We start from the raw sequence: 6,596 nt of genomic DNA on the forward strand, positions 1-6,596 counted from the left end.
GGATAGAGTTATCCCCCTTAACTAATGCAGACCTTTTTACTAGAGGGCGTTATTACAAAAAAATTTCTTTTTCTTCTTCCCATGTTTTTTAAAGTCGTCTGCTTACATTTCCAAACGGAAAGCTGAATCGGTAAATGCACACATTTATATTACATTAAATAGTGTTTTCCTTTACACAATGGGTACTGAATGTTTGCTTAAATTAAATGAAAAAAGTTACATTTTATTTTCATTTTCTATTTAAAAAGCCATTATTAACATGTGGAGAGTGTTTTTTTTATTATTCTGTACTTTCAACTAACAATTTCATTTAAAAGATGATATATCAAAATTTGAATTTAATTATAATAAGGATTATGATACCTGTTCAGTGCATAAGTATGACCAACCACTTATAATTCAGTAACTGTAATTAAAAAAAACATAACAATTATAATAAACAGAACGACTCATAGAAATCTATCTATATTCTTTTTTCATTTTAATATACTTTCATAGAAATGCTTCTGTTATGTAAAAAAAAACTATTTTCTTTATGCCACAAGTGTCACGCTCATACATGAATTCCATAGCTAATATAACGTACTGACCTAACGGGTCACGGGTGGTCTAGTAAAATATAAAGGTCTTGCTTTGAAACGAAGAAGAAATTTTATTTACAATAAGTTGCAAATTTTTCCCTTTGCGGGCATTAAACTTATGAAACGCTAAAGTAACATATGAAAAAAACAACAACACTGGTTCTTATAAAGATGTGTGTATCCATTAACAAATTCAATAATAATATTCAAAATAGTATCTCCTAATCACACTCGCATATGAAACAAATTTTAGGAGCGTACTCACAAATTGAAAGCCAGTCAGGCACGTGCCTTTTTCTTTTTTTTTTTTTTTTAAAGTCCTTTTAGAATTTTCTCTCCCTCCATGTTTGCGTGCAAACCGTAAACACACACAGATGGATTTCAGGAGCAAGACCGCATCGCTTGTCCGGATAGGAGATTCCAAAATTCCTTGTCACATGAAAAAAGGTATTTTCTTTAGAATAATTTCACTCCTTCTAAAATACGTGCAAAACCGTAGTCACGTAAATAGTTTCCAGAAGTATGTCTTGTGAGATCAACACTGGTGCTACAAGAGGGACGAATCCAATCAACCCTATCCCTTGACAACTTGGTGGAATTAAGTAAAACTGAATCCCCCATCCTGCACAAATTATGCAAGGCAATTGCAGTTTTAAATGTCTGCATAGCTATATACATATAGCTAAACAAATAAAGTTGAGTATAGGTGTCAGAAACACTTAGGTAGCTGAAGATGTAATACTTATGGAAAATTCCTATCAAGGAGAGATCCAATCTTCTTATGTTCAGCACTGAAACAAACATCTCAGCATTAGAAAAATCACTCCTAACTAAGCATAAGATGGTTCTGAGCGCCTCAGAAACACCCCTGGACAAATCGAGCTTGACTTCGATAGCTCTTGCAATACTGCAGTAAGCTACGTCAAGGCAGATCTTCACCAAATATTTAAAAACAATAACACCTGCATGTGACTCCCAAGCAGGAAACGTTCTACTTAAAGGAGCCACTTCATAGAATGAAGGTTCTGCAAGTGATCTCTGCACAGCATATCCTACATTCTTGTAGGAACTCGGAGAAGCTGAACTACACACCATGTAGTCAGCAAATTCGACAGGATCCCTCATGGGATTCTTTATTGAGTTACACTCAACCTGAATCTGGCCGCCCCAGTCCAACTTGAGTTCACGTAACTCTTCAAAAATCATTCTCCTCTTGGTTTTTTCACGTTCACAGGTGGATATAGTGCTTTCTGCCCTATATCCTCGATGGAGAATTTCTCTCCCAATGCTAACATTAGCATTTAAAGTGCACAAAGCTTGTACTTTCACACAGGATAGACTCCTGTACTTTAACCACTGGCTATTGTCAGAACTACATGACCGGAGTAATATCCCACCATCATGATTAAGTTCCTCGGTATTCTGACAAGGTTGTGGAAGATAACTACACATGCGAGTTTTCGAACTTACATGGTTAGAGGGCAAAACAATTCCAACATCCCATGGAAATCGCTCCATAAATTTCATAATATTCATGCCCACACTTAACAAATTGTGGACACGAGTGGTATCATTTATGATACCTGGGAATCTCACTCCCAATACCTTCTTTTTTAAAATACTACTGGCAAACTGCGTGCGAGAAAAATCAAACTTCAGCGCCTGACTACGCAGATCCTCTGAAGTGGCACTTGCAACACCGCTTTCAGACCGTGATGCAACATCTTCCAAGCCAAACTTGCCAGCACTCAGCAAACAGTTTTCAGAGTCTGGACATTTGGGCTTAGTAGTTAGTAACTCGCCAAACATCTCCCTAGGGGTTTCGAAGATCACAGGGTTACACAAGGAATCACACTCCACACAATCTGCCAACCTCGAAAGAATGAATTGAACCTGGGACGAGAACACTACAACATTAACAGCATCCGCTTCTACTAGCGAACGGTCCACATCCTCACGTAAGGAACGATCACCCAACAATTCTGTTACCAACATCGTGCAGCGTTTTTTTCTTTCAAAAATATGGACTAAATCCAAACAAATACAAAAAATAGGCGTTCAAAAATTATACACAAAAAAATGCACACACAAAGGTTACGATAAAATCCTTTCCTCATAGCACAAACAAAACAAGACCAATACAGCATATTGAGCTGTGAAAATATCAAGGTATACAACCCCCAGTTACAAATTAAAAGAGTCACTATGATTCAAAATTAAAATTAAGTGAATTTAAAATGTGGAAGTTAATTCACTGGAAATGAAGAATAACGTTTAACACTCTTTATAGCAGTATCCTCACTGAATACAACCTAGGGAAAGAGTGGGAACAGAGTTTAAATATACAACTACGTCGGGGGGGGGGGGGGGTACATGCCACTATGTCACATGTGTATCTTCAAAGGAATCCAAATAACCAAATGCAAATATGGGCCAAGGCGAAGAAAAGGGAACTCGTCTTTTCACAAATTCTCAGAATAACACAGTCTGCAAAGCAAATGGGTATAAACTCGCTATAGAAAATTATAATAAATATCTTCAACGAATAATATAATATTTCTAATAATATCGTCTGGTTATTCACAACCCAGAAACATTTAACACATATGAGAGAACGCACATGTTCATTAAATCAAAATAATGGGGTATATACTTATTCCTTTTTTTTCTAATATATTGCGGAAAATATGTGCATACAACGAATACTGGCTTCAGACACAGCGTCTCTATTTACTAGGCTCCCCACGAGGGTTATAATTAGATAAAAGGTCGTCTCTTAAAGTGGGGAAAATCCAGCTTCCAAAAAATATTGAACACGCTGAATTAGGATGAAAATAAAATTACCTCAGTCTAGTAGGATTTCTTATTCGCTGACTAGGGACAGAAAATGCTATAGTTTCTCCCAACGTAAATCGCAATACCAGTGGAAATTCAACTAAAGCAAGTAAAATGTAAATTATATTTCGAAGGAGGGTTACGAAAGTTACAACTTCAATTCTAAAGGTAGAAAATGGAAAGTATGCGTAGTGCTTAATCTTTTTATTAAGAAAAATATTTATGAAAAGTTGTGCGTAAAATATTTGTCAGATATAAATAAAGACACTAGACGTACATAAAAATGCTAAATTCGGGAATTTTTGTTAAGCGAATGTCGAACGTTGGAAACATTAAATTACATTACACGTTTTCTAAATTCAGGACATAGCAGTTGTCGAATGTTTTAAGGAGAATGTTAAGATACACACCAAGTTACATCTTAAGAGGGAAGGGAATTTAGTAGTTGAATATGGGCCATGGGTGCGGGGAGGTTACAGAAAGAGTCAACAAGTGGGCCAGTGAGAGGAGTGTATTTAACCCTAGCTAAGTAACGCGTTGACAGCATGAGAATAAAACGGGTCTCGAAATAGAGAGGCGGAGGGGGGACATGCTTCGTATCATACAAGGCATATAGTAACTTAGTTCGCTAAATTATTTGAAATAACTGACCACTTAATTTGAAAAGTATTCTGAAATAAGGGAACACAAGTTTGTAAAATGCCTTCAAATAAAAGCAGTAAACTTACAAAATGTTTCTAAATAAGGGAAAATAAATTTGGAAAATGCCTTTAACTAACAGAAGAAGTTCAAAGTAGTCGAACGAATCTAAGTGACGTTGATAGTGTCAAGTACAGAGGCAATAGAAATTTCAAGAGGTTAAATTCAATCCTAACTTGAAAGAAAATGAATTAAAGCGTATCTCGATTAGAAAAGGGTACACTTAATTTTCAAAGTGTCCCAAATAAGGGACAAAGAATGGCTAAATGTATTTAATATAGAGACAAAGTTTGCAAAATGCATTTACCAAAAGAGAATTAACGTATCTCGATGAAAAGGGAATATACTTTACTTTCAAAGCGTTCCAAAAAAGGGAATAATAAGTTTGCAAAACGCATTTAATATGGGGACAAAATTTGTCTAATACTTTCAAATAAAAGCAGAAACTTTCCAACTACTTTTACATAAAGGGGAGAAATTTGCAAAATGTCGGAAAACAATTTGCAAAATGCCCTCAAATAAAAGCAGAAATTTCCCAAACTACTTTTACATAAAAAGAAAAATTTGCAAAATGTTGGAATTTTATCTTGCTTCCAGATAAACTCGACGCTAAAGTAACTAACCTGAAAAAAAACAGCATGAAACAAAAGAGGGGGAGGGGGTAAAGAATAAAATATAAAGGTCTTGCTTTGAAATGAAGAAGAAATTTTATTTATAATAATAAGTTGTGTTGTGAGTTTAGAGCGCTAGTGCGCATGCGCACCAGATGTTTACATATAGAACGAAATTGGTGCCTTTTTCCAGCTTAGTCATTCGTTACCGACCATGTTGTTGTACCTGCTGAATTTTATGTTGAATAAAACCTTTCTAATATCTTAAAAGGTCTTTATTTTTCATTACAATTTATTCAACATAAAATTAAAAATTAACAGCAACAACGGATGCTATACTGAGACCTGGTAAATTCGAAGGATCGTCAGATACAACCGCTGACGAATGGAATCATTGGTATCATACCCTCATCAACTGCATCGACTCTCTCACAGTCGCTCATCCTCCAAATCCTCCGAATTTACCAGGTCTCAGTATAGCATCCATTGTTGCTGTTAATTTTTAATTTTATGTTGAATAAATTGTAATTACAAGTTGCAAATTTTTCCCTTTGCAGGCATTAAACTTATGAAACACTAAAGTAACATATTATGAAAAAAACAACAACACTGGTTCTTATAAAGATGTGTGTATCCATTAACAAATTCAATAATAATATTCAAAATAGTATCTCCTAATCACACTCGCGTATGAAACAAATTTTAGGAGCGTACTCACAAATTGAAAGCCAGTCAGGCATGTGCCTTTTTCTTTTTTTTTTTGTTTAAAGTCCTTTTAGAATTTTCTCTCCCTCCATGTTTGCGTGCAAACCGTAAACACACACAGATGAATTTCAGGAGCAAGACCGCATCGCTTGTCCGGATAGAAGATTCCAAAATTCCTTGTCACGTGAAAAAAGGTTTCTTTAGAATAATTTCACTCCTTCTAAAATACATGCAAAACTGTAGTCACGTAAATAGTTTCCAGAAGTATGTCTCGTCACGTTTCCGGGTATTAATTTCTTGCCGGGTTTCCTTCTTTGAAGGAGGCTCGTCAAAATTCCATTTTCAGCGCCGGGCAATGAACAACACATTCAATCTCCACGTCAGCAGAATTTCAAAAGAGGAAGAATCTCGCGCTGGGCTCGTGACGCCATTACAGAGCTAGCATTTCCCTTTTCTCAAATTAAAGGGAGTTTCGTACAAATCCAAAATATACGAAACTAAAAATCATAAAGGATACGAAGTACAGAAAATCATATATAAGAACCAGATAAACAACAATAAATGTAAACAGGGGGGATGCATCATTATTGGTACAAAAAAAATTCCAACATCTTTGAAGGAGGCTCGTCAAAATTCCATTTTCAGCGCCGGACCGGACAATGAACCCTCGTCCAATATCCTCGTCGCCAGAATTTCAAAAGAGCCGAATTTCGCGCTGGACTCATGACGTCATCAAGGAGCTAGCATTGCTCTTTTTCTTTAAATTAAAGGGAGTTTCGTACGAACCCAAAATATACGAAACTAAGAATCATAAAAGATACAAAATACAGAAAATCAAATATACGAACCAAAATAAAAATAATAAATGTATAAACAGGAGTTATGCACTAATATTGGTACCAAAAAAATCCAACAAAACGTATTAGGCAAAAAAAAAAAAAGAAAGAAAAGTAGATTTTCCTTTTTTTTTTTTTTTACGCTGCGGCGTAAAAATACGGAAAATTCTTGCTTTTATAATCACTGTTTTATTTTATTTTGTTTTTATTTTATTTTATTCATTCATTTATTCATTCATAGTAGTTTAAATGAAAAATGATTATTAAAACCAATTCAAACAAAATCGCAAAATTGCATTAAAAAAAAGTTATCTCCCTTAAACGAAATA

This window comes from Euprymna scolopes, chromosome 43 (genome assembly GCF_053919585.1).
Source record: "Euprymna scolopes isolate OS-2025 chromosome 43, ASM5391958v1, whole genome shotgun sequence".
Taxonomy (NCBI): Eukaryota; Metazoa; Mollusca; class Cephalopoda; order Sepiida; family Sepiolidae; genus Euprymna; species Euprymna scolopes.